The sequence below is a fragment of the Manacus candei genome, unplaced genomic scaffold, assembly GCF_025592945.1.
Source record: "Manacus candei isolate 608988 ecotype Guabito, Panama unplaced genomic scaffold, ASM2559294v1 h1tg000052l, whole genome shotgun sequence".
NCBI lineage: Eukaryota > Metazoa > Chordata > Aves > Passeriformes > Pipridae > Manacus > Manacus candei.
The window spans coordinates 784,864-804,522 of record NW_026138100.1 but is presented as its reverse complement, the minus strand read 5'-3'; the positions used below and the strand labels follow the sequence as shown (position 1 = coordinate 804,522).

The window sequence follows — 19,659 nt, the reverse complement described above, 5'->3', positions numbered from 1 at the left end:
TACCCTGAATTTGAAAGATTTATTTAACTGGGATTGTAAACAGTGCTGGTGCAGTTGCTTATTCATTTGTTTAATGTTGCATAGGCACATTATTTAAGGAGCAGCTATTGTCTGGTTCTGTAATAAGCAACTTCTGGATTTGCCTCATTAATCTATCATACTACCTAACTACACAACTGTTGTTTTTAAAAAGCTGGAGTTACGTAACATGAATCATGCCTGGCGAGATGCTTGCAAGCAGGAGAAAGCAAGATAGGCAAAGAAATAATGGCACTCAACTTTTGTGAAATAGGTTTGAAATGACTGGGTTTTGAAACGAAATGTTGTATGTTGATAGTCTCAGCTGTACAGACACAGTCCAGCTATTTGTTATGAGGATGTGTCTTGAAACAAAGTCTTGGGATGGGAATGTTTAACAGACAGACAAGTGAATTTGCTCAGGCATGAGCAGTTCTTGAGGGTTTTGTATATATGCATGCCAAATTCCCCCCACCGCAACCCCCTGCTCTTGTTTTGCCTCTGGAAAAGCATTGTAGAATAATAAATGGGAAAAGTCCTTTAAATGGGGTGATTTCACATGTAAAAGAAAATAACTTGATGAGCTGTGATTGCCCCTATAAATGGTTATATAAATCTTTTAAATATGGCCCTATGGTATCATTAGGCATGTGTGCAACACAACAGCCCTCTGTCTCAAGAGATTTTACAACCAGTTTATGGAAAAGGGAGGCAAGTGATTACATGAATACTTTAGAATAAAAGCAATTGATTTTAAGTTAATTTTTCCTTTAATAATATTTCCTTGACAATTTACTCTGCTGTTACTTAGGTTTGTTCTTCAAAGTCATGCTGAGTTGTTAAGGCTTGGATGACTCTTTGCTTTAGTGGCATAGATACAAATATTAAGTATATTAAATAATGCCAGGAAATAAGGGTGCAAGAATAACAGGTCTCTAGATAAGGAGTGGGAATAATGTCTTTTTTGGAAAGGAGTGGTTTAATGCTCCTGAATTCCCCTTCAAACTGTCCTTCTCCCTCTCATCTTGACCAAATAATTTTTCCCCTTTGTTTTGTGTATCAAATGAAATAGCTGTAAAGTGTGACATAGGGTTATTAACTTCTGTATTTTGAGATTTTATTGTCATTAACAACAAATGGTCAAAAATTAGTGCTGATATTAATGGTCTTCTACACTACTGTATGTACATGTGAACATAGAGGCTCATAGTGCATTGGTAGGGACAACAACTGAGATGTTACGGTGACAAACAGTTGCATCTGTGAGCTGCTGCTGTAGCACCACTGCTGATAACCTCAGCACAGAGAGGAGGAGATGAGCAAGCACAGACGGAAACATGTATTTTCTCACACGGGAGGCCATTCAGGTCATGACCAAGGGATGTCAAAAAGGCACTATAAGGAAGTGGACCATGCTGCTCTTGTTACATCCTTACTTTCCAAGCAAATGCAGGATTTCTCTTGGATTGTCAGTGCAATATTCTTCAGAAGAAACTTGCTTTTTTATGAAGATTTACAACAAGTTTCAGTCTTCAGGAGAATTTTCATTTATTGTACTGAATTGACTTAGTTTTGTATAGACACGTTACTGTTACAACAGCAGAAGCTTAGAGCTGGGAATCTAAATAGTGGCATATAAGGACACCAAGGCCTTGTAGGTGGAGGAAGACATTTTCCTGAGTCTGTGTGATGATAACCAAAATTAGAGTTCATAAAATGCTTTCTCTTTGTATCAACTCCAATACGTTTTACCTTTGACTCTGTAGTGGGTCTTGTCTGACTAATAGCTATGTTCCTTTCTGCAACTCCATGACTTTCTTAATGCAGATGAACAATATGTATGGACATCATATAAAATTGTTGAAATTTCGCTAGTGGCATGAGTACACTTTTCTGATGAGGTTTGAGTGTCCTTTACTTGAGTTTCCCTTACTCTTCTGGATGAGAAGTCCTCATGGATTTGTTAAGAGCCAAGACTTGTCAGAGGGAGCATCATAGGACACATGGGAGTTTTCTTCCCACGTTTTGGTGGAATCGATGAGATGAGACTAGCTGCAGAGGGGTGGTTGTGGCTGCCTGCTGCCTTGCCCTGTCAGGTGAGAGAGCCTGTGCCTGCTGGCCTTTGCTGGGGGTGACCAAGGGTGGGCTGGGGCTGTGCAGGCATGAGACAGCACCATGGCAGACGAGCATAGCTGGGATCAGAGCCCATGAGAAGCAAGGATTGTTCACCATCTGCCGTGGGAGGTGTGGGCTGGCCTTGATTCAGGTGCAATTTCTGTTAAAATCAGTGTGAGTGAGCAGAGCAGGGTAAGCATGGGGCTGCTGGATGAAAGAAAGTAACTTGCCATGAGTGGTGCCAATACACAGGCAAGGAGGGGCATGTATTTCTGTGTATGAGCAGACAGTGGCTTGCTCAGGAGTAAACTCTCACATCCCGAGGTCTTTGAATAGGTCTTCAAAGGTTACTGGTTCATGTCATAAGGCTCTGCAGAGAGGAATTTCTTGCCCTGCAAGTTGCTGCACACAGTTCCATTTTCCTTGCTTTTGTTAAAAGCCTGTGTATCTTGTCCATTCAACATAAGTGTTGTCAGGTTATCAAGTTGTTCCCATATTGTGGCAAAACTTGAAACAATTGCCAACTCAGTTTCACCATTTTTACCTGTTAAAAAAGGTGAAATTTAATTTACGCTAATTATTTAACCAAATGAGATGCTCAGCATGAAAATGACTAGGTGCAAATTGAGATGAAATAAGTAAAGGAAAAAAATATGCTGTGCATTACGTTTTTCATATTAAGCATTCTATTTGTATTTCATTACCTGTCCATCTTCAAGAAGACTTTTTTTAGCAGATTGAAACATTTAAAAAAACCCCAACAACAAAAACCAAACAAATTTACAGTAAGACTGATAAAATAAAGAATAAATTAAGATGGGAGAGTTTAAATAAAATCTTCTCATTATTGTAAGCTTATTTGCTCTTAAGTGTGGTTTTACTATGTGCCTTGGTATGGTGTCTGGAGCCATGCAACAGCCTCCCTTTTTCCAGGTTGTGTTGCTGAAACATAACTTTTTGTGGCCTCCCCAGAGCTGTTTAGTGTGTGAAATTGGCCCCTAGGTAATACTGAAATTTGTATAATGCATAACTTGACCTGTGTGGTCTTAGCTACTTGTCACAGGAATGGATTCGAAAGCATTTGCCTGGTTCCTCTGACTGTGCTTGTTGCAGTCCTGCTACCCTCAGCCAGTCCCATGTGAACATGCCACTCACTGCTTGGGGAGAGACAGATCACAATTCATGATGACTCTGCTGTTGGTGGGGGATGAGAAGCAAAAGCTTTTGTTCAGTTGTAGACAAAGCTAGCCATGGGATTGCGTTGATTGCATCATCAGTTTTACCAAGGTGAGTTTAACACCATAGTGGTGTTGCCAATGGAATGGGAAAGAGACATGTTGCATGTTTCTTTGGAAGCACCAATACAACATCCTTCTCTGTTGTAGAGAACTGGTTTCACCATAGAAAAATATGTGTACTGTCTTTCTTTACCTCAACTGGCCCTGGCTTTGAACCTTCCCAAACTTTGGAGCAGTACACAGCTGACTTGATGTATTTACTGTAATTCTCTACCTAAGGAAGTAGGGTCTAGTGACTAGCAGGCTAGGCGGGGACTCAATACCCATAGGTTCAATTCCTGATTCTGCTACACGGTTCATGAGTTCGGGGCAATATTCACAACACCTTATACTGATTTTCATGTGAATTATATTAAAAAGTATGACAGAGGCATGACAATATCATTGTTATGTCAGTTCCAGTTGTTTATTTTACAGAGATGTCATGTAGACAGATGCTGTATTCTGCCATCGATCCATAGGGAGCCAATAGGGGGTTTGTGCTAAAACTGACTGCAGGATTTGAACCTTAATTTTTTTTTGGTTTTGTCTGTTTTTAAATGACCATTCTCAGAGCAACTGATATTTGCATGATTTACTATGAGCACCTCTGCTTGTAATATTTATGCTATTAAACATAGAAGTCATCACAAAAGTCAGGCCACATATGGCTTTGAAGTCCAGTTCTGTCTCCTTTACTTAAGAGGGAAAATAGCCTAAGATGCTGTTAGCAGGTAAAGGCATGAGAGAAGGGCAGCATGCATAGACCAGAATCCAGATGTTTAAATGCTGTGTTTAGAAAAATGCTAATTGTCATTGCTACATGCACAGAGCTCATAGTCTTTCACAATCATACTCCGGTAGCTTAGAGTGGGTGATGCCGTGAGACCGTGGTGCCTCACTGTTCCCAGCTACCTGGGTCACAGTGGTCAGTGGACCTCAGTGGACCTCACAGTGGACCTCACCAGTGAGAGAAGGCAGACCGTGAACAGCCTTGTCTTCTCTCCCCTGTGGGTTTTTACCCATCATGGGTTTGCTAGCTTAAGACTTAAGCAGGAAGAATTTCAGTAATTAAAGTGATTAAACTTAAGCTTTTGATACTGCTTGTCACGTTTTCCTCTGTGTTGACAACGATGCTTCTGGTGCACTTGGGAGGTTGTCCTGCATGTTCACAGTCCTGTCGCTTGTCTTGTCCTTTGCTGCTTGGATGCCTCCTGCATGCAGCTTAGGCCTGTCTTGGCCCATTGGGTGAGCACATCAGTTAGGAAATGAAGAAAATGCTGTGGCAGGGGGAAAGCATAACATACGGACCCAGTGAAAATGAAGCCCGTTAATAACTGCCAGATGAATCTGGTACTTGATTAGCAAACCCTGTAAGTGAAACTTCGATTTCAGGCAGATTCCTAAGTCATAGTGAAATCACTGGGTCCTACACGTGCTCCTGAAGTTAAAATATATGCTTATATACTTTGTAAATAGAAATGGCTTACTGAGGTGGAGCCAGTGTGGGGAATTTTGGACTCCTGTTGTTCTGCTTACAGCATTTTGCAGGAGAATGTAAGGGTGTGGAATGACACCAACTGGATCCACAGAACAATCTGCTCCTGTTCCCGTGAACTCCAAATTATTTTCTTTCTCACATGCAAAGTTGTATCAGGAGCTGCATTTAAAAACCCATCTGTTGTCCATATTATATCAATAGGAAGAAAAATTTTAGTCTTCTGAAATGTTCTGGTTATGTGTTCCATCCTGCTGTCATCTGTCTTTCAACTATAAGCCATTTTGTGTAGTTTCACTTACTTGTAACTACTCAAATCTTTTCCCTTCCATCAACAGATGAAATTCTGAGTTACCTGAACTGCTAGAAACTGGTAGTGGAAGGAAATGACTACTTTCAAAATACAATGCTTCTGATAGTATAATATTTTTTCTTATCAAGTAATAAGTAATAAATTACTTAATAAATAATTATTTACATAAATGAAGTAATAATTACTTCAAAAGTTGTTTCCTCATATTTTTCATTACACAGTATATTTGAAGTATCATCAACATCTAGATGTGTTTGGATATAATTCATGACACAAATAAGTATAACAAAATATAGCTTTATTTTTTTTTTTAGTTTTTACAGCAAAATCAGATTATCATTCCAGTGCTGCTGATTATAATTTACCTGCTGTTGATCTGACTTTGCTGTGTTGCAGTGGCAGTAGCACAAATGTATTTATTGGCTGGCACACTGCTATTCCACAGGACAGTGAAGTTCATTGGTGATGTTTATTTTAGTTTTGTTGTTACATTTTGCTAAAACAACCAATTGTGACAGAACTAGAGAGACAATATTGTATCATTTCATGTTTGGAAGTTTGTCTCTGCAATTGTAATGAGTACTCAGGGCAGTGTGTGTATGTGTATTTACATAAGTTACAGCTTCAAGGCTTTTCTCCCACCATTTTCAAAGCAGTATCTTCTCATTGAGGGCTTCAGGATTTTTCAAATGCTGCAGTGTCCTCCTTTGAAAACTCCATGGGAGACATTCAGGCGATGGAAGCTTTGTAACCTTTTCCCAGTCAGATACAGATCACAAATACAAACTGTCCTTCTCATGATAGCTGGATAGCTGGGCCATAGACCTTTGTTCATGAGAAATTCAGTGCTGACACCTGTCTTTATTCCTCCTCAATCCCCTGTAAGGCTTCATACGCTGTATTAGAGCGGCATCTGTAAGCAGTGACCAGTCTTGTTCAGTATGAAGAACAGAAAAGATTTCACCACATGTGAAATGAGCTGCTAAACAGCTCATTTTACTTCTCTTTTCTCTACCTAAACCCTAGGCTTTCATCCTGGTCTCTTTTCAGGAAAATAGCATTTCCAAAGACTGACTTGAATCTGTAGACCATCCCCTTGGAAACTGAAGGTCCCTGGAGCGGGAGCATTTGTCAGGTGCCATTCCTTAAGAGATCATTGTGTGGCCCAAGAGGATCCCTCAATGGCTGTTCACAGATTCCCAGTCTTAAAGATATCTCTTTCTGAGGGTAGGTAATGGAGGTGAATCACTCAGAGGAAAGTCCTGGTATGGCAGGTTTCTCCCCATATAGACATATTTTGAGGACAAGATTTGGGCTAGGGATAATGCCACAGAGAACAACTGACAAATTTCAGAATTCAGCAAAGGAATAACTAGCTCCTGAAATTAAATGCTTGGATCAGAGGGCAACACTGGTTTTGTGTGTTTGTCAGGACATTAAATGAAAGTAGTGCAGTTTTAGACAAGCAGGTGGCAAGACCCCTGTTGCAATGCTGCTGTATTATGGGACGAAAGTCTCAGGATAAAGAAGCACTGCTGGAAATAGTGGATGAAAAGGACTTAAGGCAGACCACTAAAAGGAAACTATAATTAATATAGTCATGGAGTTCTGGTACAGTTGGTAGTATATTGTCCAGTATTTACCTGATACTTTTAAAGACACCTAAAGATGTCACAGATCTTTCTGTTACCCAGTTTTAATCTTGAAAATTTGTGAGTAGAGGACGGTAAAGCAGCAAGCATTTTCATAACTCTTTCTGGGTGATACATATTTCTGTAACTGTATGTGCTGTTTATTGATTTGTCTCCTGAATATAAAGGCACTAAAGTTAGGAAGTATGTACAAGTTGCTATTTTTAAATGTATGAGTACTGATATAGGTACAGGGTGCACAGGGAACTAATTGATGTCTGCAGTAGTAGATTTTTGTGGTAATAATACGAGACTTGGAAGACACTATTTGGGAATGCCCATCACGGAGGGACATGGAAGCAGGCAGGGACCTGTGGGGAGGACTGGGCATTCAGTCTGAAGCAGCCACACACCAGGCAGCAAAGCTTAGCTCCAGAAAGACCTCTAGCGGAGATGCCACCCACTTGGTGGGTACATCTTGACTTTTGGCACTTACATTCAAATTCAGGTCACAGATGGAAGAGTGGCAGGACAGAAGGTCGTCAAGGCATTGCTGTGAGGCAATGCATGTGTATTTGACAACCTTCCCACACCCCTGGTTTCTGCTTCAATACTGCACCCGCCAGATGCACTAAGAAAACGCCTCCGATTTTTCAGTATGCGTCAGAAATCATGAACCTCAGCTTCCTGTTAGTGCTTGTCTTTTGAATGCAGTCCCTAGCTCTGCTTGAGCTGCAGTGTAGAAGGAGGTGAAGGTCTGGCACTTGAACTGACAGCCAGGTCACAATGCCTAGGTCACATCCATGCTGCTCAGGCAGCCCTCCTGGCAGCAGGCTTATCTTGTGAGTAGGTAGTTTGAGTGGTCCAAAAACATGCAGAAGGCAAGTTATCAAGCAGTGTGCTCCAGTGCTCAAACTTGCTTCCTATCCCACTTTTATTTAGCCATATGAGTGCACCTGTAGTTGTGAACTTCAGCTTTTTACATGGTTTTGTGTCTCGGTACATCTGTTTTATCTGCAGATTCTGCACTCTCTTATGACTCAACATAGAAGGTTTGTCCCTTAATGCGAATGCTGACTGTCTCTCTCTTGTCTGAGCACAAGCTGGAATCAGAAGGAACTTCTGACAACTGAGTAATTTGAACTGCTGCCTCTTTGTTGAATGTCTTTAGAGAAATTATTAAGGGAAGACAGACACACAGAAGCGTGACATTACACACAGTATGTGATTGCAGGGTTTTTTTTATGTAGGAAACAAGGTTACAAAAGAGATCTTGGGAGAAAGGCCGAATTAATTCCTTTGAGAATACTTTCTGGATAGGAAACTATATGAAAATGGTTAAATGTTGGAATTGTGTGATGTGATTTTATTATTACTATGATTATTATTTTCCATGTGGTAATATCTATAGGCTTCTATGAAGATGTAGGCTTCTTGTCTTTACATCTTCAGACACACTGAATTTACAATTTAAGTATCTGAGAGAGGAAGAGAGGAAAAAAATGTTATCACAGGGATCAAAGACGGAGACAGATTGTGAGATGACCCTCCGTGGTCAGATATGAAATCTGGGGCAGCTAAGAACTCAGTCTGTTTCTCCAGTCCTGAGTTGGTAGCACTCCCGGCACCATACATCACTTAGCATCACATAGGTCAGTCTTGCAATGCTGTGTGTGCCTTTCGCTCCATGTTAAACCTCCAGCAAACCTTCTTCCACTGAAGCTTTTGATGTATTTAGTTTATTACATGTATCTTTGTGTTGCAATTCAGACCTAAATTTGTTTTAGTCTTAAGTTTAAAGGTTCCAGCTGACATAAAGCACATTGATTTTGGGGAAGATTTATGGAATAATGTCAGATGCCACTATTTTAAAAAATGTTACTGCCTTGAAAAAGTGAATTTCTTGTTTCTTTGTTTAGTAATGTATTCAGAGCACTTGAAAGGAAGTTTTGGAATAAGGATATTTCTACCCTGGAGGGGGGTAGTATCCTGTGCTTTCATTAGGTCATATCAGGCCATTGTTTTGCTTTTCTTATCATAAAGATCTTATGTCTTTAATCGTGCTCAGCTGTGGACTTGAGTTTCCTGGAAGAGAGTGAAATAATTAAGAAATAATACTACAAAATCATATGTTCTCTGTTTGTAGATATGTTTGTTTAGTTGAAGGTAGTTCTGATCTGTAGTTACGTATAGTAATAGGTGGTATAGATCCATACCAGTAATAAGTGGTATTTTATATCTGCGGTTCCCATTATGGCTGAAAAGAACTAGGATCATTCTGTGTCAGAAAACATTGACTGAGCGATTCAGGGTCACCTGTCAAATAGTCAGTAAAGCTGCGGTCTCTTGATCCCTGCTGGTTTTCACCCCTAAATGCCAGCTGAGGTTCTCAGCTGCTTTGTCTCTACTAGTGGATTACACGATGGCAGGGCATGGGAAAGGGCACGTTTAATTTATCGCTGTAGATGCAGCCACTGGGGAGGACAGTTAGGTACACAGGGTGGTTTATCAGCACAAGTCATTAAAGTAGGGTGATTAATGTGGTGCCAGAGAAGGCCATGCAGTGTGTTGTGCTTGCAGTTAAAATCTGTGAACTACTACACCAGGTCACGCAGACTCAATACAGTCCTGGTGAGAGGAGTTGCAGGAGGAAGAAGGGCACTGCCAGCCAAAATTGAGAGCTTATATTGCTGTGCAGTTTTGTCACGTGATGGAGGAACACTTCCTTAATGATTTGCTAATGGGATGGAGAGAACCTTTCTGTTTTGCCTGGTAAGTCTGGCTTGGTTCTGATGTGACAGAGCTGAGATATTAGTATGAGTGATGTGAACAATAGCTTTCCTGGTCACAGTCTGGGATGCATGTGGCTGCTTTGTAAATAAGCAGAATTTCTAGCACTAACAGTGAGATGCCTTTCCCAGGCACTAAATTTATAGCTATAAAGAAAGAGGCATGAGAAGGCAAGGCTTGTTAAGTTTCATATGCATGGGACTCTTGCTTTGAAATGTATTATTCCACTTCCTCCAAGTCTTCCTTGGGGAAACGATTTGGATTTACTATGCGTTTTACCGTCGATTTTTCAGTTGTCATTATCTGCTTCTGGATTTTGGTCATAGTTTGTGTTTACTTTTATTCTCTGACACCACCTCTCTGCTTGCAGGCTGTATTGTGATGTGTAGGTTGTGTTCCATGTAGAGAAGGCAGCAGAAGTCTTGGTAGGTGTTGGTAGAAGAGCAGGGGTGCTGTGGGTGACCCCATAAAACACATGATAGATGCGCAGCGGTTGACAGATGTGGCAGCCTGCCTGATTAGCACAGAAACTGCCTCCTGCACAGACCTCGTTTTTCCAACCAAGGACCAACATGCTCTCTTATAAACAAAAGTAAATAAATTGCACCTAAGGTATTGTAGTCTTTCCAGGGGACAGCTCTGACTGAGAGAAAATGGAGAAAAAGGTCCTGGCAGACATTGTACTCTGAGGCTCTCTTCTTCACATAAGTGGTAACAGCAGAAAGATATGAGGCTGCACAGCCATATGAATAAATGTGCAGAATCTGAAACTTGCACTTCTGACTCGTCTATCACATACCATCCTTTTATAGTGTGAGATGAAATGTCCAGCTCCAAGTTTCAGCTGCCCTCAGCAGATGTGTCATTACCTTCTGTCTCAGTGCACGGACTCAATCTCACCCTGAAAAATAAGATTTTACCTTCCACTTACCCTTCTGGAGACAGCTTGTCAGAGCAACATGGTACCGCAAACTTATCCTGCCTAATGTCTGCTAATTAAATTCATTTTTGAATATAGTACTAAGCCAATTTAATTCTGTCTTTCAGAGCCTTCAGAGACAGTTGTGACTCTCAGATGGGTTTCTGTCTCTGATTAGTGGTCAAATCTCTTTGTGCTTTTTGAGACTGACTCACTGTCTGTCTTTTTCTGTGTGTCTCTCACCTGTACTTGGGATGTTAGGGAATGGGGTGTTTTTTCCTGTGCTTTTGTATCCCCAACATCTACTGTCCCATTTAACAACATTGTCTGTTTAATGACTTTTGTTTCGTTACTATCGCTGGAATAGAAATGGAAATTACTGTGAAATTCTCCTGGTGTTAGATCTTGATTTCAGAGATTGTTTTTCAAAAACATTCATCTTTGGAGGGAATGGGTATTGAAGTGACCTTCAAACTCTGAGCTCATATACCCGCCTCTGAATGATCATCCACATCACAGTCCAAGTCACAGTCTAAGTGCAACAGCCTCCAGTAATGTTTACTGCCTGTCACTCTCAATATATTTTGTGATCACAAACATTCATGAAAATAAGGGGCAGAATTAAAAAAAAAAAAGAGATTAGTCAAAAAAAGAGTAAGGTCAAAGCAAGTTATAGAGTGACAACAATATACTTGATTAATTAAGTAGTGCTGGTAGAATCTATCATACCACGGACAATCTAACAGCATTTTTTAATTTGAAATGCTCTCTGTTCAGGTCGTCAAAAAAAGTAAAAATAAAAACAGTTCATCTGGAGATTTTCATGGGTTTTTTTTCTGTGCAGCTCTGGTATGTCCCTCACTCCCTTTGTGCAGCTTTGTGCCAGGCAGTGCCTTCAACTTCCTGTTTCTAAATTCCCCAGTGCTGGTGGATGGCAGGTTATTGTGCATCACTGTGGAACCTCCTGCTGCAGTTTACCCCCTGTTTGCAGCTGCATTTTTCTTCTCTCATTCTCTTCCTGCTTGCCCTCCCACTTGTTGATATGACTTATTTGTGTTTGGACCTTACAAATGCGGAACTGAATTGTTGTTATCAGCAATGTAGTTCCCAGTTATTGAGAAACTGTTGCTTATATTCCTTCCAGAGTATATCTGGAGTGTATGGGGAGACATGGTTTGAGAAGAAACTTGCATCAGCATTGTACACCATGCTTGTTCTGTACAGAGAGAAGGGCTTCAGTCTGCATGGGTGTCAGTCTGATATATTTTACAGGCAGTTAATTCCTCCATCCATTTTTTGTATTGCATAGTAAAATATGCAAGTGCAGTTGTGTCTGTAATGTAGCTTCTGATGCCAGAGAGAGAACTAAATACCAGCTTTCTCACCTTTACTGATATAATGCTGAAGTTGTAAAACAGAAAAACAGGTGCCAGGAAAGTAATACTTGGGACTTCAATTTATCGATGGCTATTAACGGGTATATTTTTTTGAAATGAGAAGCTAGAGTTTTTCATAAAATTCATAATCAAATATATTCTATTATATGTATCTGGGGAGTTTTTGAGGCATAATACCTCCTGACCTGATTTTAGTAAATGACTCAATGCTTGTATATAATCGATCCAAGCATTTGGTTTAGCTACTTGTCCATTTCATAAATCCTTGTTCATTTTTCAAATAAGTAAATAGTATATATTGAAAGTGGAGAAAGAATTGCTAAAACTCCAAGAAGTCCTAGAGCACAGCAGTGCTTTTATAGGTACTTTCTAAATACCTGTTTTTTAGACCTCTGTAGCTCTGTTGGTGTGACTATGCTGTGTGCATTGATATAAATATTTATAATACAAAAGATTGCATTTTTGCTTCTTCAGTGCTATACTTTTTTGTAAGAAAGGAGTTCTTTAGGGTAAGAGAGTGAACTTATCTGTAGTTTAGTATGTATAAATGCAGTTTTAGGATTGTCTTAAGACCTGTAGACTTAGTTTTAAGAAGTGATGGCACACATATGTGGAATTATTAGGACCAAAAATTTCATTTCAGCTTCCATTATTTTTTCTTACTGTGTGTAATACTGCATTTCCTTAAAACATTACTTTTGAAAATGAAGGTCTTAACTGATAGTGCTGGAGATTACCACTGTCTAGCTATAAAAAATGAATGGTTTGGACAGGAGCTGTGTGTATTTTCTTACCATTCTCTCTTTCTGTAGAGACTATATTGATTTGTATGTTTAGTTCCCAGTCTTTCTCCCACTAAGATTTTAAGTACTGGGTCCCCAATGTACTCCTGTTAACACTAATTATTTCCATAATTTCCAGAACCACATCCTTAAATACCTCCCATATAATTTTCATTTTCAGATTTCACAACAGCTTCCATGCTTCTGTTTCACTTAGAATGACTTTACCTTTGCCTTAAACAGGTGCTCCTAGGACTTGTGATTTTTAAGTTCATTTTTGGGACTTTAGTGTTTGTTTCTCACCAAAGATAAGGCACTAGGAAGTCTCTGCCAGAAAGATCTTGAAATTTTTCAGGGTCGTGAGTAATTATATCAACTCTTATCAGTTGCTCCTTAATGCTTCCTGCTCCACCAGAAGTGGTTTGTTTTGAGCAGTTTTGGCTTTCTCCTATATGATCTCTGAGATCTCTCCATCTCAACTGTGAGCAGAGGGGCAGTAAAGCTCTGAAATGGGGCATGACTTGTGACCTTGAAAATCTAGACCATGGCTTTGACCTGACCAAGGAAGAGGATAAACACTCAGTGAAGCAATCTGAGAAAAATGGAATCAGATAGAGAATTACAAACTAATTTCCTGCAGGACACTGAACAGCAAGAAGCCAATGGTAGCTGGTGACAGCTACCAACGTGAATTAGGTTTGAACTGATTCACTAGAGATGAAAGACTGTGTTTCACTTGGTTCCATGTGTTGCTGTATATTTCTGTTCATTATGTAGCTCCTTGGTGGTCATTCTTTTCAGTTCATGGGGTGATTTCGGACTTCAAAATGAAAGTATTCATGACAGCATTTGTTTTCCAATAGTACTGTTAACAGGCAGCAAGAAAAAAAGAAGGAAAAATGTTTAAATAAATTATTCACTGAAAAGTTCTGGTAGTTTGCAAGGTAAATGATTAGGTGCAGTCATTAGCAGTAGATTAATTAAATCACTCCAAATAAATCTACAAGAGAAAAAGAATGTGTTGCACGTCTTACTGGATTTTTCTGTTGAAGACAGTTGGCCATGTTTATCCTTCTGTGGAGAGGACACTACAAATGATTTCCCTGGGAAGGAAGTTTCTTTCTAAGCCTTCAATGGGTTGAAAACAAATAGCTTTTGTAGGTAAAACAGAGTTATTAGGAAACAGAATTTACGCAGTTCAATAGAACAGATCTGTCTGACACGTCCCCGGCCCATCCTGTGGTGCAGCCCTGCCATCCTTCCTTTGCTCCATCTTCCCTATGTCAACCAACACTGGATTCACACACGTCAGACCTCCATGAGTTTCCCGGTGACCATCTGTTGCTTGAGCAGTCAGAGGTGGCTGTCAGTGAAAGAGAAGGAACTCCTGCTGCAGTTACAGGATGAAGGCAAGTGAATGAATGAGACAGTGCCTCATCCTCAGCCAGCCTATTCCAACAGGGAGGGACCGGGCTCTTCCCGATGAAAGGGAGTGCAGATGAAATCCTGGCAATGGAGTATGGCAGAGCCCTGTGCCTTCTGCCAACCAGAGCTGCCTCTGGGCACTGCTGGCAGTCACTGCTCCACTGTTTTCCTCACTACTGCTAGGTCCCATGCTTTTGCCCAGCAACTCACCTCAGTGTCTGGCATTTAAGTATGGGTATCCTGAAACATATGTGTGCTACTCTATTCTGATTGCGTTTGTCTACTTGTATTTATACTGTTTCAGAGCAGGCAAACATTAGATATTACATTTTAGCATCATACCTATGGGCAGTGCACCCTTCACTGATAGTTTCTTGTTGTTGTTTTGTACCATGGAGTATGTGCTGTGTAACTTAGTCTTACATGGTTTTACACTTGTTACTGAAGATGAAATACAGAGTATAGGAGACACTGACTTGCTTAGGTGGCAGCAAAAGAAGATGTACATGGTGCTAGTGAACAGCAGGGTGTTGTGGCTGGTCAGTGAAGCATAATAAAGGCAAGAGCCAAGACTCTTTGGAGGTACAAAGAGTCAAAGAAGCATTAGAGTAATTTAAAAAATTTGAACTGTGGCTAAAATCTGAAACCATAATTTCTTGAAAATTCTTTGTTATTTACTAGACTTTCCTCTTGAAAACCCCATCATAGGATGAAGTGCAGCTTGTAGAGCAGCAGGAAGATCAGCTTCTGTTTGGGGAGGCTTGACTGAAAAAGATAAGGCCCCCAGCTTTATCTCTTACATGACTTCTTATCTCTGTGGGTGTGTCTGTACCTGCATGTGTCAGTATATTTCTGAGTATTCTGTAAGTCATATTACTCACATTTTCAAAATCAAGAGAACCCAACTAATCTGACTTTTGTATCAATAGCTGTGTTTTACAACTTCATCTACATCCTCGTGCTTCGCAGCATGAGTCAATACAATTAACAAGTAAGAGTTTCTTAATTCTTATTTCAAACACTTATTTATGGGGATGCACAGTCCAAACGAGTTTTCTGTATGTAATGCTGTAGAGTTTTAGGTTGCCTGAACCTACATTTATTTCAATCAGTTGTGATTTTGCCTATAGTTTTACTAAGAAGAAACTTTTTCAGCTCTTAAACTGGAAGGTTCGTTTGTTTGCTGCAGTGTGTCTTGTCATTGGAGACAATGCTGCTAGTACAAACTAATTTTCCATATCTATATTGGTTACCTACCGAAATATTTAAAACCAAACTCACTCAGCAAGTGATTTGAAATTATCAAATGATTATAAATAAGGTGATTGTAGTCATTGCTTTCTTAAGACCCCTTGATTTCAAGGGAATAGTTCACAAGAGAGCTCCAGTGTTGCTTCTTCTTCCAAACCAGTGATTTTCAATGTTAAAGGAAAAAAAAAAAAAGGAAAAAAAAAAGGAAAGGTAAAGCCAAACTGGCAATGCACTGGTGAAAGGAATTACATGCTTTCCAAGGACTTGACAAATGGGAAATCTGAAATTCTGTATCTGTCAACCAGACAGTAACAGCTTCTGCTTTATCATTGAAAACTAGTTTTCACTGCTTTGATAGCATGCCTGAAATCTGGTCTGGAGCAGTGGGCCGAAGTAGTTTGGTTACATCAGGGCACTTTTGCTTGCCAGTGTGAATGGCAAAATGTCTTCTGTGAGCCTGGAAAGAGCACAGACCCTGTTAATGCACAGGAGGAATATCTGAAAATGCCCAAATGTATTAGCAGAGCTTGATGTAAACCCCTGAATATGATAAACTTACTGTCTGGATTTGTTATCTTTTCAGGTGGGACCTTCTTCTGACATGTGATCTACAGTGAGCTACTCTGAATCGTACAATGACAATGTTATCACTGCCACATCTCTGGGAACCAGTTGTTCATAAGTATACGGTATGTGAGAGTCTGCATCTTACATTAACCATCGCTTGTTGGAACAACACAGAAACAATAACATGAAGGTGCTAAAAGTCATTGAAGTAAATGTTAAGCCACATGTACAATCAGTTACACTGAGCTGTTCCAGCAGATGTTTATCTGTTAGGCCTGGTCTGTACGCAAAAGAGTGAACTGTTTCAACATGTATTTGTTTACAGATATTGGTAGAAACATTCTACCGATGTTTCCTTTGGATGAAGTTATACTGGTACAGTGATGATATGTAGATATAGAGAAGATTATTCTCTTCCTCAAGCAGAAGGGGGTGGTAACAATAGCGTGAATGGATCTATACTTTATCTGTTTTGCTGTGCTTACAGCAGTACTATTTTTCCTTTTTTAGGAAGGGTCTTTAATTGCTTTCCTCCTTCATTCCATTTTCAGTTTATGGTCAGTCTGAATTAGATTAATTTCACACACCAGTGAATCCCTAAAGAAGTGTAAATTAACTCAGTTTTACCAAACTCAGCCAGATGATGGCAGTTATTCCCTTGATGTTTATCTTTACATCACCCACCATATTTGACCAAGATTTCAATAGGAATTAAATCCATATATTGAGCCTTTTTTCCTCACCCTGTGAGGGAAAATAGAGACTGAGATCCACATCTGGTTAAGTGAGGCTGTTCGGTTTATGGCCTACGAGGCCAAAAATCTAAAGTCACTGATAGCTGGCATGTTTTTCTTTTCTACTGTTCTGGCTTGAAATTGTTGACACACACTCAGGTCCTTTTAAACCATGGCAAAATGTTATTATGAGAGTGGGTACATCATTGTTTTATGTTCTAAAGCAGTTCATAGCACACCACATAGCCATTAGTGTGGAGCATCTTCGTCTGATTTATGGCCCCAGTGCAACTCTCACTGAAGCTGGTGGAAAAAAAGTTTTTTCATGCTGATGGGAGTTGGATTGCACTCCAAGTAACACCTGAGACTACTGTTAAAGTAATGTTCTCTGCATGGATTTCTTTTTACCGATTAGCCATTTCTTAGAGATTAAGTATTAAAGATACAAGCGTAAAACAGAATTACAAGGAAATGGATAGACAAAATAACCAGAAGAGGGCTCAATTATTGAAATACTTGTCTAACTTCCAAAGTTAAAAAGTGATGAGGGGACATGATTGTTTGCTCCAAAAGTATATATCTGTGTTTAACACATTGTATTTTTAGATGCAATTTTGAAGACAATGTTTGTCAGAAATATGGATGATCTGCTCCTACAGCTGTGATCTGAGAGAGGGAAAGCAAGATAAAAGTCTTACAGGGAGCAGGAGAAAGGTCACGCTTCACTGATCGACGTAGTGTGCTTTGGGAGAGCAGTTCACAACTTGGGTAACCTGTGTGCTGGATGGCAAAGGGTTCCAAATCTGGCTGGACAGTTTGAAGTGAAGCTCCCAGAGGCGACATTGACGTGAGAGAGCTTTGCACGTGCTTATGCTAGCATGCCTTTGTAACCACTCTCAGTAGTCTGTGCTGGCCAAATATCATTAATGTGACCCTTTGCAGAGCTTTTACATTTGTTCGGATGTCTCCTCTGTCATCCATCTCTATGCACCTTTTCAGGAGGGATATAGGATTAAGAATCTCTCTTGCTCATGTTTCTTCTGAGTTGATTAATTTTTAAAGATTCAGAATTATTTTTTGGTATGTGTTTTTGTAAAGAAGTTGTTTTGGGGTGTGTGTGAGCATTGGTAAAGGAAAACTGGTTTGAAGAGGATGAGTTTCATGTCCTGCAGGGGCAGAGGTCTGGAAGGGACCCAGCGGACCAGCTGGTCTGTTTTTATGCCATCACAGGTATGAAAAGCATGAATGCATCTTGGTTGACATTTTCATTTTTCTGGTGGAATGCAGCTTTTTGCCTGTGGAGAGGACCTCTCAGAGAGCTGAGGGCAGGTGGTGGGGAGAGGTGGCTGCCAGAATGGTGACTGCTTGCAGATCTCCATGTTCCCTAGGCACAAAGAACAAGCGGCCATCTCGCAGCTGTGCTCTTAATAAGCTGTAGGGCAAGGGATGCTGTGTCTCGCACCTTGTGAAGTTTCTGATACACGGTAATAACCTTCAAGGATTTGCCATCTACCCAAATCAAAATGAAATTTCCTTTGACCAGTGAACACAGCAGTCAGAAGGAAGTGAAGGTTTTCATGTTTGTGTTTCCTTTTGGGTGTTATTTTGGTTTTCCTCTTTTGCCATTTCTCATATAGCATTGCAAACATTTCAGGAAACTAATCTGCAGGAGCACAACTCATAAAAGATCGACCTGCCAGAGGACAGGGCTCTGCTTATTACAGAAAAGCTTCTGAGACAGTGACAGCTGAAAAGATTACACACTTCCACAGGAAATTAAATTTGATGTAATATAGTGAAAGAATGACAAAATGGAAAGGGTATATATAACCTATTTGTGATTATTAAGCGGTAGAAAAATGAAAACTTGAGATCCAATAAAGTGCATGTAATTTAGATATGGATACGAAATTCCCAGTAGGTTTTTGAAGATTTGGCCCTCCACCTTGCTTTACCTTCTCTCAGTGTTATTATTTCAATGTGGAACATCGTTAATGTCTTAGAATCATAGAATGGCTTGGGTTAGAAGGGACCTTTAAAGATCATCTAGTTCCAACCTCCCTGCCATGGGAAGGGACACTTTCCACTCAACCAGGTTGCTCAGAGCACCATCCAGCCTGGCCTTGAACATTTCCAGTGATGGGACATCCACAGCCGCTCTCGGCAACCTGTTCCAGTGTTTTGTAAAATTATGTTAACTTCTGGGCTTGTTAGATTATAAGGCATTTAAATCAAGTTTCAGTGCAGTCCTATGGTATCCAATTAGATTTCATTCTTCAGCAGAAGGTGCATATGTGACACTAGACTGGGAATGAGAGGCAAGAGCTTCCTTCTTTGCTCTGTCCTTTTCCCATATTGGCGTGCAGTGCTGACAGAGGGAGAAGCTTTTCTTCCCTCTCTGCTGATGTCCCTTGCTGAGGCACAGTCTGGTGCTCCATGGTGTGTGAATGTCCTATCCCTGTCCCAGTCGCCGACCAGAGGCTGGTGTTGCAGGTGTGGTAGGGACCCACTGGGGACTGTTCAGGTGACATTCTTGGTTGGTACCAAGGTCTTTGCTGTTCACCCAAGGCACAGGGCAGGTGATGTGTCTCCTCTTCCTCTCTCACCTGACCAGGTGCTTCACAGCAAAACAAAGGTTTTCTTTCAAAGGAGACGGTAAAAACTTGCAACACTTCAATAATTTTTTCTATAAGATCTGGTTACCTGCAGTTGGAAAGAATAAGCAGGACCCTGGCAGATTTAACTTTATTAACCATCATAAATCCTTTCCTTTTTGACTCTAATCAGTCCCTGGAGTCCTTTTAATGCCCTTGACATTGCACTGGCCTTTCATCACAGCACAATATACATCTTCCTGTAACTAGAAAACTGATGGTGAGAGCCTTTCGTAAACCTAGCAATGGGGACGTGTGACTGTCAGACGCTTGCTGACAATGAAAGGA

At 40.3% G+C, this 19,659-nt stretch overlaps 1 protein-coding gene across 7 annotated transcripts in view; it reads left to right on the top strand.

Annotated features, from left to right (window-relative positions):
* The window catches only part of HIVEP2 (HIVEP zinc finger 2), a 138,520-nt gene that overhangs the window by 18,573 nt on the left and 100,288 nt on the right, over window positions 1-19,659 (top strand). For all 7 annotated transcript variants that reach the window (XM_051801597.1, XM_051801596.1, XM_051801592.1 and 4 more), the window contains exon 2: window positions 16,000-16,105. The gene's annotated coding sequence lies outside the window, so the exon portion shown is untranslated. The remainder of the gene's footprint in view (window positions 1-15,999; window positions 16,106-19,659) is intronic.